General features: G+C 46.4%; 1 long non-coding RNA gene across 1 annotated transcript; it reads right to left on the bottom strand.

Moving 5' to 3' along the window:
* Positions 1-7,282: 7,282 nt before the first annotated feature.
* LOC309330098 lies at positions 7,283-10,688 on the bottom strand. The gene is made up of 2 exons (XR_014151256.1): positions 10,554-10,688; positions 7,283-8,054 (listed from the first exon to the last, which is right to left on the bottom strand). It is a non-coding gene; the product is annotated as an uncharacterized lncRNA (long non-coding RNA).
* Positions 10,689-12,216: the final 1,528 nt, after the last annotated feature.

The raw sequence follows: 12,216 nt of genomic DNA, 5'->3' as shown, positions 1-12,216 counted from the left end.
ATTAAGTGGGTGGGTTCAAAGGTGAAAAGGCTGCGTCCCTTCCCATGGAAAAGCTATAGTAGGAAGTTTCTGGCTCACATGCCAATTTCGAGCCACAAGTGGGATCCTAATTGGCCTGCAAGGCCGCTTCCCTCCAAATCACACCCATCAGATGGTAGTTGATTGACAGAAGCACAGGGTTCAGTTCTGAAACTGGCTGCAGACACCCCTTTCTAGGAGGGAACAGGAGTGTACAGCCAAAGCAGTTTTACTGAACATCCTCATCATGAGGATCATCCTCCATAGCCTCCAACATTATTCCAATAAGGACATCAGTGGTCTAAACCACAGAGCCTAGGACTTGCCGATCGGAAGGTCAGCGGTTCGAATCCCCAGGACAGGGTGAGCTCCCGTTGCTCGGTCCCAGCTCCTGCCAACCTAGCAGTTCGAAAGCACATCAAAGTGCAAGTAAATAAATAGGTACCACTCCAGTGGGAAAGTAAATAGCGTTTCCATGCGCTGCTCTGGTTCGTCAGAAGTGGCTTAGTCATGCTAGCCACATGACCTAGAAGCTGTATACCGGCTCTCTCAGCCAGTAAATCGAGATGAGCGCCGCAACCCTAGAGTAGTCTGCAACTGGACCTATTGGTCAGGGCTCCCTTTACCTTTACTTTAAGGCAGGCATAGGGAAACTCTGCCCTCCAGGTGTTTTGGGACTACAACTCCTATCATCCCTGACCACTGGTCCTGTTAGCTAGGGATGATGGGAGTTGTAGTTCCAAAACATCTGGAGGGCCAAAATTACCTATGCCTGTCCTAAGGAGATGTGGGGCATTCTGGGATCAAATCAGAAACCGGGATGGCTTCTGTAAAACCAGGACTGTCCCTGAAAAACAAGGATACTTGGAAGGTCTGATCCTCTGATCTGTAGAGTAGGCAGCCTCACACAACCAGCATACTTGAGTCTAATAAATGCCTCAAGGGGTTTATGTCATAGAGTAAACTGTCCTGCCAGCCTTAGCTTATGTCACTTCCCCTCACCTTGGGAGGAAATTGGAAACCAAGCCTTTTGTCATACTCACTCTATATGTGGGTTCAGTTTGTGAGGAGGGCTGCACTGGTTGCTTCTGCTCAGCCGCATGGCTTTAACCAGCCACTTTTGTTTCAGACGTGGATGGAATCTGAAACTAGGGCTTTTTGTATACCAATAGTTTAAGGTCTTTTACCATTTTGTAACCAAGCAATGTTTTACTGCCTGGGCAGCTTTTTCTGACTGCTCTCTGGGTGTTCAGAAACCACTTGAATGTTCCCATGCTGGTGTGATAACTACTATAGAGAGTCCCTCATCTGAAGGGAGCTAATTCAAAATCTTATCGTGTTCCCAGGGCTTGATGTGATCATACATGTGGCCAGTTCTGAAGTCCAGTGGACCAGTGAGATCTGAGACCCAACTGCTAGCAGACATGTGGGACATTTTAGGGCCATCTATGAAACTTGACAATGACTTTTGTTGCAACTGGGTGGGCATGTATGATCAGAAGGGCAGTACTGAACTGGTTTCCATGGAAAACGAGATGAATTCTGGTCTCTGATATATTTGCTTGCAAATAGAGATGTCCTTTATGAGTTAAAAGGGGCCCACACAAATGCTGGGCGTAACAGAGGAACATAACATCCCCAACACATAATGGAAGTTGGACTGAGAGGCCCAGAAATGTAAGACAAAGGCAGGGCACAACAAAGGGTTGAGACCCTGGCATTTAACGCCTCCCCCAATAACATCTGGATCTGCTCTAAGAGACTGCAGAAGTTTCTTATCCAGGGAAGGGGAACTGAGAATTGGTCACTCTCCTATAAGCTCTGCAGTTAAGGTACTCTCATGGCCGAAAGCTGGGGAAACAGGTACAGCAATGCTTGCACTACTGTAAGACTGCCAGAAAGACTTTGCCATTAACTCGAAAGCTCCCAGAAATATCTCAGTACAGTATTTTTCGCTCCATAAGACGCATTCCTAAAAAGTAAGGGGAAATGTGTGTGCATCTTCTGGAGCGAATGCAGGGGGGAGGCAGGCAGGAAAAGCCCCCAAGAGCCACACACAAGCTCCGTGCGGCTCTTGCGGGCTTTTCCCCAGGAGGGAGATGGGACTGACGCGGCCAGTCAGTCCCTTCTCCCTCCTCATAGAAAAGCCCCGGAGCCGCGCGCTCCTTAAAGGGTGCACGGCTCCTGTGGGCTTTTGCGGGAGGTGGGGGAATTGCCATAGCCGCGCGCAGCCTCTCCTGGCTGGAGAGGCTGTGTGTGGCTAAAGAAGCCAAGACAGCCAGTGGAATGGATCCCGCTTGGCTATGGCAGAAGCCAAGACAGCCAGTGGAATGGATCCCATTCGCTGTCTTGGCTTCTTTGCTATTTAGGGCGGGGGGGGGGGAGAGAACCCAGGCTTCTCCCGGCAGCCCTGAGAAGCTCTGTCCACTGCTCTTTGGGGCTGCGGGAGGGGGGGGGAATAATATTTTTTTCCTTGATTTCCCCCTCTAAAAACTAGGTGCGCCTTATGGTCCGGTGCGCCTTATGGAGTGAAAAATACGGTATTCTTACTTGGAATCTTGTGGGGTGAGAAGGGGGAAAAGATTTGATAGAATTCGTGCAAAACAAAAAAAAAGGTTCGTATTTACCTACAAGAGACTTGGCCGCAGGAGACTTGGCCCATGCATCTGTTTAGGAAAGTTTTTAATATTTGATGTTTTGTTCTGTTTGTTAATCTGTTGGGTGCCACGCAGAGTGTCTGGGGAAACAATTATTATTATTATTATTATTATTATTATTATTATTATTATTATTTACCAGTTTAGTCTCCCAGCAGTCAAGAAGTCTTCAAAAGGGTGAGGAACGAGGGCCCTGACCATCTGATCTAGCTGGGGAAATTATTGTAGTAGAGTCTGGCTTGCTTTATAAATATTTCCTGCCATTGCAGTTTAGTGTAGTACCAGAAGGTTCATTTTTTTCTGCATTAACATTTGGTTGAATCTGACAAAACCTTTAGAACAGATTATTGTGAAATGTCTGCTCAGATTTCAATGCCTGCGTTGGAGGCAGCTCAGAGGGAATTACACTACCAGGGACAGGGGCTTGGCACAGAGGAAATCTTCCTCCTCCCATGAACTTCTATGGACGAGAGAGTCAGTCATCAGGAACTGGAACTGCTGGATTGGGTCTTCCTGCACAAATTATATAGATATAGATATATAACAAAGCTCATGGCCACTGGTCCCATCACCTCGTGGCAAATAGAAGGGGAAGAAATGGAGGCAATGAGAGATTTTACTTTCTTGGGCTCCATGATCACTGCAGATGGTGACAGCAGCCATGAAATTAAAAGAAGCCTGTTTCTTGGGAGAAAAGCAATGACAAACCTAGACAGCATCTTAAAAAGCAGAGACATCACCTTGCCAACAAAGGTCCGTACAGTTAAGGCCATGGTTTTCCCAGTAGTGATGTATGGAAGTGAGAGCTGGACCATCAAGAAGGCTGATCGCCAAAGAATGGATGCTTTTGAATTCTGGTGCTGGAGGAGACTCTTGAGAGTCCCATGGACTGCAAGAAGATCAAACCTCTCCATTCTGAAGGAAACCAGCCCTGAGTGCTCACTGGAAGGACAGATCCTGAAGCTGAGGCTCCAATACTTTGGCCACCTCATGAGAAGAGAAGACTCCCTGGAAAAGATCCTGATGTTGGGGAAGATGGAGGGCACAAGGAGAAGGGGCCGACAGAGGACGAGATGGTTGGACAGTGTTCTCGAAGCTACCAGCATGAGTCTGAGCAAACTGCGGGAGGCAATGGAAGACAGGAGTGCCTGGCGTGCTCTGGTCCAGGGGGTCACGAAGAGTCGGACACGACTAAACGACTAAACAACAACAAATATATATAAATTAAATGGGAGTCCAGATGACTCTTCTAACTGCCAGCTTACCTTTTTACAAAATAAGGGCGGAAGCGTCATAGACTACTTTGTTGTGTCGGCCCCGCTTTCCAACTTGGCAAAAACAATTAATGCGCCGGTAAGAACAGAAAAGGACCACTCCCTGTTTTCAGCGGCTACTTTAGCCTATTTCCTTGTCAATCCCTGGGTGTGACGAGAGTGAAACGGTCTCTGAACATGAACGATAAGATACGCAGGATCCTGGCAGGTGTTCATAGGATGAGATTGCAACACTATTTCATAAGCGATTTGTCCAATCCGCTGGTGGACTACATGCATATTTACAGTTACCAGTTACCAGTTACCAGACCTCATCTGATCAATTCAAATGCTGCCAAGGGAATACAAGAGAACAAGAAAGTCTGGTTCTACAGGCAGTGCAGAAAAGCAAACATGTTCCTGTTAAGGGCTATCAGGACTTTTTTTTTGGGGGGGACCCTTTGAAATTAACAAGATAAACATGAGTAGAGTCAGAGCAGTATAGAAGAAGTTCCTTAAGTTTCTTAAGTTCCTATAGTGAGAAGACAGTGGCAGTAGCTGATGCTAGTGGTGTCTGAGCAAAGGGAGGATAAATTTGGGGAATTGGTGTCCTGGGCCATGAACAACACAAGATCAACATTAGATGCCACCATAATGACGCAACATTGGGTGGATCACTTTGTAAAACTACTGGGAGAGCAGGCCAGGCAGCCAGCAGTTGCTGAGATGACCACTGATTGGTGAAATTTACTGTGAGGGCAAGCGGAAACCCCCATGGAAATAAAAACTCTTATCAAAAGTTTCTTATCAAAGCACCAGGTGAGGACATGCTCCTTCCAGAACTTTTTAAGATACATATGGGCCCATCCTGGGTGGGCTTTTTACCCATATAAATAACACAGCAAAAAGTGCTAAAGTCTAGTCTAGTCTAGTCTAGTCTAGTCTAGTCTAGTCTAGTCTAGTCAAGTCAAGTCAAGTCAAGTAGCATGGGATCAATTCCAATCTGTTACCTCTGAGGATGTGGACAGTCTGCTTGGACAAGTGAAACTGACCACCTGTCTCCTTGATCCTTGCCCATCCTGGCTCATAAAAGCGAGCCAGGAAAGGCTAGACGATGGGCTCTGCAGAGTGGTGAATGCTTCTCTCTGTGAGGGATCCTTCCCAGACCCACTTAAAGAGGCGGTAATTAAACCGCTTCTTAAAAAACCATTTTTGGACCAGTCTCAAATCTTCCATTCTTGGGCAAGGTGATTGAGCAGGTGGTTGCTGAACAACTCCAAGAACACCTGGAGGATATGGACCATTTGGATCCCTTCCAGTCAGGATTCGGGCCTCATCATGGGACTGAAACTGTCTTAGTTGCGCTGGTCAATGATCTCCAGCAGGCTAGGGACAAAGGTGAGAGCTGTTTCCTAGTTCTGCTGGATCTCTCAGAGGCCTTTGATACCATCGACCACGACATCCTTCTGGAGCTGGGGGCCAGTGGTTAAACAGTGGTTCTGCTCCTTCCTCCTGGGCCGTGTCCAAAACGTGGTGGAGGGTGTGTGTTGGAAAATTCCATTCCACCTTGAGTTGTAGACATGGAACTGTTGCATGTCACATGTCCGTTTACATACCAGCACAGCTTGCTGGGAACTTCTGTTGTGTGTATAGCTTCCACAAGCCTCACTCCTATTCTGTGTGCACAGTTTGATCTGCTGATATAGTGTGCCCTGGCTTTGAAGCCTGGTTCACTGATTTACGTCATATTAGAGACCGATGGGTCTTTGCAGTGGGATGGCTGGAAGGAGGCGACCCAGCTGGGGCTAGCCAGCTGGCCTTGCAACCCTCTGCATGCCGACAGGGGGGTGAGTGTTCAGACCCCTGGGCTTTCACTTGTGGGGTGCCTCGGGGTTCCGTGCTCTCCCCCATGCTTTTTAACATCTATACGCAGCCACTGGGCAAGGTCATCTGGGGCTTTGGGCTGGGTGTTCATCAGTATGCGGATGATACCCAGCTCTACCTCTCTTTCAAATCAGGACCAGTGAAGGCAGTGAATGTCCTGTGTGAGTGTCTGGAGGTGGTTGGAGGTTGGATGGCGGCTAACAGATTGAGGTTGAATCCTGACAAGACAGAAGAACTGTTTTGTGGGGACAGGGGGCGGGCGGATGTGGGGGACTTCCTGGTCCTGAATCAGGTAACTGTGCCCCTGAAGGACCAGGTCTCCAGCCTGGGAGTCATTTTGGACTCACAGCGGTCCATGGAGGCGCAGGTCCAGGGCAGCTGTCTACCAGCTCCATCTAGTATGCAGGCTGAGACCCTCCCTGCCTACGGACTGTCTCACCAGAGTGGTACATGCTCTGGTTATCTCCCGCTTGGACTACTGCAATGCGCTCTGCGTGGGGCTACCTTTGAAGGTGACTCAGAAACTGCAATGAATCCAGAATGCAGCAGCTAGACTGGTGACTGGGACCGGCCGCCGCAACCATATAACACCGGTCCTGAAAGACCTACATTGGCTCCCAGTACGTTTCCAAGCACAATTCAAAGTGTTGGTGTTGATCTTTAAAGCCCTAAACGGCCTCAGCCCAGTATACCTGAAGGAGTGTCTCCATCCCCATCGTTCAGCCCGGACACTGAGGTCCAGCGCCGAGGGCCTTCTGGCGGTTCCCTCACTGCGAGAAGTGAGATTACAGGCAACCAGGCAGAGGGCCTTCTCAGTGATGGCGCCCTCCCTGTGGAATGCCCTCCCATCAGCTGTGTAGGAAATAAACAACTATCTGACTTTTAGAAGACATCTGAAGGCAGTCCTGTTTAGGGAAGTTTGTGATGTTTAATGTTTTATCATGCTTTTAATGTTCTGTTGGGAGCTGCCCAGAGTGGCTGGGGAAACTCAGCCAGATGGGCGGGGTATAATATATTGTTATTTCATCCAGGAGGATGAAAATTGAATATTACCAGACAAGGCATCCCTGTATTGGGATTTTTTTTATGTTTGACATTTTATTATATTTTCATATGTACTGAAAGTCACCCAGAGTAGCTTGGGAAACCCAGCCAGATGGATGGGGTATAAATATTATTATTGTTAATTACTACTACTACTACTGCTGCTACTATTGCCTACCCCTGATCCCCAGAATGTATCTAGAAATGATTTTGGTAATCAACCAGTTGTCTCTAGCACAGGTTCCCTTGTCAAAGAGCAAGGATAGTTTACATGGTGCCCTGCAGCAGTTGTGGGATATCAACCCTCACCACCTCTGACCATTGGCCATCTTGGGTGGAGCTGCTGTGAGATGGACCCCAACCACATCCAGAGGCCCACCACTGAATACTCTTGTGGTAGAAAATGAAGAGAAGTAGACAAAACCATTTTGCTCTATGAGATGCTGAAATTTTTTATTGAGGATATAAAGGAAGGAGCCAGTGGAAATGGCCTGTTGCAGTTGAAAAACATGCAGCAGTAACAGAGATATGAAACATCTTATTTCTTGGAAAGCTGATATACATCATCATGGATCGAGGCGACAACAAAAAAGCAGAGTTGGTTGCTATTATGCGATGAGCCTCCTTCAGCCAAGCGCTGCTGAAACACAATTTGGTAGAGAGTCCTAGCATAGCACCAACGGCTAGGATACAAGACACCAGGAAACAGGGGGAACCAAAGGAATAAAGTCCAAGCATGAAGCATTAACAGAAGTGCGGAGACCTCACAAATCCCACCGGCTGAACAGTAGGGCCTCTGGAGTTCTCAGCAATTCTGACTACTGTGTCCATTCATTCAGCTGCGGGTCAGAATCCTGCCTCTTCTTTCCTGGATCATCCATGTTTCATCTGGACTTAACATGGCCATCTCTTACCAGGGTAGTAACATGGCCAGCGACCGGGGCCATAATACTGTGGGGGGCAGTACTGAGGATATTGCCAAGTGTAGCCAGGACGCCACTTGGAACCATAGCCACCGCCATAACCATAACCATAACCATAGCCATAACCCCTAGGATAGTAGCAGCTACGCTGACGTGGTCGGTAGCAGTACGGATACTGATAGAAGGAGTCCAGGCCTTCCATTTCTGGGTCATAGAAGTCCTCCATCAAGATTCCATCATTCAGCAGAGACATCTTGAAGCTGGTTGGGAAAGATCTGAAACGAGGTTATTGCAGTATCATTTTGTTATTAACTTTTTCAAACATTTTCACAATCATCTTCGTACCAAACAGCTACATCGTTTCATAAATTGACTTCCCACCCCTGATTTCCGCAGTGTTTTCACTCAAATCTTTTCTACTGTGTTCTATCTATTGCATAAAGTTTATTACAATTATGAGGCCTATTGCCAAGAATGAGGTTTTTGGAAGAGCGGATATAATATGCAAAATTGGGTTAAAGCAGATGTAGGGAACCTCAGGCCAAGGGGTCGAATGCAGCCATTGAAGGTTCTCTATTTGCCCTCAGAACTCTTCCCATTATTATTATTATTATTATTATTATTATTACTCCTACTACTACTACTACTAGATCAAACACCCCTCTTGGCAGCCATGCCTCTTCTCTGCATCCCTCACAAAGCCCTGCTTCACGTCCCAAACCTTTTTATGGTATGTGTGAAATGTGTCTTTCAACTCTGGTCATGCCTCTTGCATGGCTGGGTAGAGGACAGAGAGGGACTGTGTGAGTAGATACTAGACTACTGCATAAAGGTAATATTTCCACCTGTTGCTTCATCCACCTATTTCTCCCCCCCCCCTCTATCCACCCTGAGCTTCCAGCCCCCAGCCTCAATTTTCCCTCTGGTCCCAACCCACCACGGCCATGTGGCTTCCAAGAAGTTACCCAGAATGCAATGCACTATGTGTTAACTACTCTATTCCGAACTTAAAAATGGAAAGCGTAATGCTGGTGGTCATCAAAGGTGGTTTAAAGACCCTTTTAAGGCAAATCTTTAAAAATGTAGTATAAATACTGACAACTGGGAAGCACTGGCCTGCAAGCGTTCCAGCTTTACCAAAGGTGTCATGGGCTTTGAAGACACTCGAACTCAGGACGCAAGGGAGAAACGTGCCAAGAGGAAGGCACGCTTGGAAAACCCTCACCGTGATCAATCCTGCTGGGAAACCAATGTCCCCACTGTGGAAGGACGTGTGGATCCAGAATTGGCCTCCACAGTCCCTTACAGACTCATTGTTAAAACTGTGTTTATGGAAGACAATCTTACTCGGCTACGAGGGATCGCCAAAGAAGAAGAAGACACTATGTGTTACTTTCAGAGAAAGGGGTGGGGAGAGTGAAAATGGATATTTAAAAAAATCCTGGTCCTATGTTCCAAAACTACATTTCTGTTATAGCTTTTTGTTTTTAGCATATATATATATATATATATATACAGTGGTACCTCGCAAGACGAATGCCTCGGAAGACGAAAAACTCACAAAACGAAAGGGTTTTTCGTTTTTTGAGTTGCTTTGCAAGACGGATTTCCCTATGGGCTTGCATCGCAAGACAAAAACGTCTTGCAAGTTTGTTTCCTTTGTCTTGCAAGCTTGTTTCCTTTTTCTTAAAACTGTGCATTCAGGGGGTGCAGTTGCGACTTGACTTCGAGGAGCAACTCATAGCACGAGGTGTGGTAGCCTTTTTTGAGGTTTTTGAAGACTTTGGTGATTTTTGAAGCTTTTCCAAAGTCCGTGCTTCGCAAGACGCAAAAATCGCAAGACGAAAAAACTCGCAGAACAAATTAATTTCGTCTTGTGAGGCACCACTGTGTGTGTGTGTGTGTGTATACATACACACACACACCTTCTATGTTTTATCTGTGTTCTTTCAATTAAACTCAGCTGTCATTAAGTGCTGTCAGGACTTGAACTAGATGCACCTGCAGTCTGAATCTCAAGAGGGCAGCTCCATATATTCCCCTAAAGGTAAAGGTAAAGGGACCCCTGACCATTAGGTCCAGTCGTGGCCGACTCTGGGGTTGCAGCGCTCATCTCGCTTTATTGGCCGAGAGAGACGGCGTACAGCTTCCAGGTCATGTGGCCAGCATGACTAAGCCGCTTTTGGCGAACCAGAGCAGTGCACAGAAATGCTGTTTACCTTCCCACCGGAGTGGTACCTATTTATCCATTTGCACTTTGACGTGCTTTCAAACTGCTAGGTTGGCGGTAGGTGGGACTGAGCAACGGAAGCTCAACCCATTGTGGGGGTTCGAACTGCCAACCTTCTGATCAGCAAGTCCTAGGCTCTGTGGTTTAACCCACAACGCCACCTGCGTCCCGTATATTCCCCTAGTGCGCTCCAAATCCACCAGAAGGTCCTATTTAGGAAATGTTTGATGCCAAGTTGAGTCCCCAAACATTATCAGTTAAGCTAACTGGACAGACTCTTTTCTCCAGAAGATGTCCCCTGAGGACATTTGAAATCAGCGAGAAGCATCGGAACACCAAACCGTAGCTCAGCTGAAACACTCTTTATGACATTTCTCCAGAATTTTGCCCAGGGAGGAATTCAGAAATTTCCCTCAATATTTCACTTTGGGTAAAAGTTGGGTATGGGGGGGAGAGATCAAATCAGATTAGTCTGATATTGAAGAACCTTCAGAGAAGAGAAGCATTTGCAGAACCATTTGCCCATTAAAAGGAAAGAAATTACCTGGTTTCCTACTGGATCCGAAGAGATGGTTTCAGAGGATCGGGTGCTTCTGGTGTAAACCCATTGGGGGACAAGCCTTTTTATACGGTTCGCTGGTGCGCATAGAGGACATAATTATTGCTCAATTCTGGGAGCCTAAAATTAACAGTCAGCTGTTTAATTGTCAGCTGTTTAATAGGCGCTCTCTAATTATTTTCACTTCCTTGTTTCACAAGATGTTTTTCATCCCACCATCGCTTCACCTGAGGGTGGTAGCATGGGTGTGTGAAGATGCAGAGGCGGGGAGGAATAACTTAGGAAGGCTGACATTCTTTATCCTATTGTGTGCGGGTTTCACTGAACCCAATTAACCTTATTTCCAAGCAGACATACTCTTAGAATAGTGCTGATAAAGGACATCTTGCTGGAACCCCCATCCTACGCTGCTCTCTGGGAAGAGGCATTTGGTCATCCCAGGAGTGTACGGCTCCAGATAAACCAATTTGAGTAATTAACTTGGTATTTAGATACTTAGACCCCTAACTCCCCTCACCCACAGCCAGCATGGCCAAGACTCAAGACCAAGAGGTTCCCAAATGTGTATGGCCTACTAACCCCTTTTCTTTTTTCTTTTTTAATATGTTTTTTAATATTTTATTTTCAATGCAAAATTACAACAAAAATCGCAAACATTGAATCCAAAATAAAACAGTACAAACAAGGAAAAAACAAAACACAAGAGAAACAAACACAAAGAAACAAACAAAAAACAAAAACCCACATCTACAAATAAAACCATATCATCATTCTAATCATTACGTACATATACACATATTGACTTCCTTCCTTTGTTCTAAGACCTCAAAATTTTTGTTGTTGTTGTTTAGTCGTTTAGTCATGTCCGGCTCTTCGTGACCCCCTGGACCAGAGCATGCCCGGCCCTCCTGTCTTCCACTGCCTCCCACAGTTTGGTCAAACTGATGTTGGTAGCTTTGAGAACACTGTCCAACCATCTCGTCCTCTGTCGTCCCCTTCTCCTTGTGCCCTCCATCTTCCCCAACATTAGGGTCTTTTCCAGGGAGTCTTCTCTTCTCATGAGGTGGCCAAAGTCTTGGAGCCTCAGCTTCAGGATCTGTCCTTCCAGTGAGCACTCGGGGCTGATTTCCTTCAGAATGGAGAGGTTTGATCTTCTTGCAGTCCATGGGACTCTCAAGAGTCTCCTCCAGCACCATAATTCAAAAGCATCCATTCTTCGGCGATCAGCCTTCTTTATGGTCCAGCTCTCACTCAAAATTTTTCCTCTTTCTAAATTGTTGTGTCTAATGTAGATTACGTTTATTTTTATACTTTTTGCACCATTTTTCTCTTTCTTTAACCCTGCAAAACTTCATTCGTCACATACCGATATACTTACTCCAGAACAATGTTTTTTTAATATATTCTTTAGCACATCCCCATTATTTTAATAATTTTTGGTCTAATTGTCCCCTTATGAATGCTGTGAGGCCAACTGCCCTCTTTTCAAGGGGGAAAAAATATTCAGTGTCCCCCCGGGCTCAGTCCAATCAGTCCCAGGGGTGCAACTGGTGCTTGGGCCCGCCTGCCATCAGCCAAATAGGCAGGCAAGCTGAGATCCATTTCCCAGGCCTGGGTGAAACTGAAAAGGGTTCATCAAAGCCCAGAA

This window comes from Podarcis erhardii, assembly GCF_964252035.2.
Source record: "Podarcis erhardii genome assembly, chromosome: 15".
NCBI lineage: Eukaryota > Metazoa > Chordata > Lepidosauria > Squamata > Lacertidae > Podarcis > Podarcis erhardii.
Note: the sequence above shows the minus strand (reverse complement) of the source record. Positions and strands in the feature narration are given on the sequence as shown.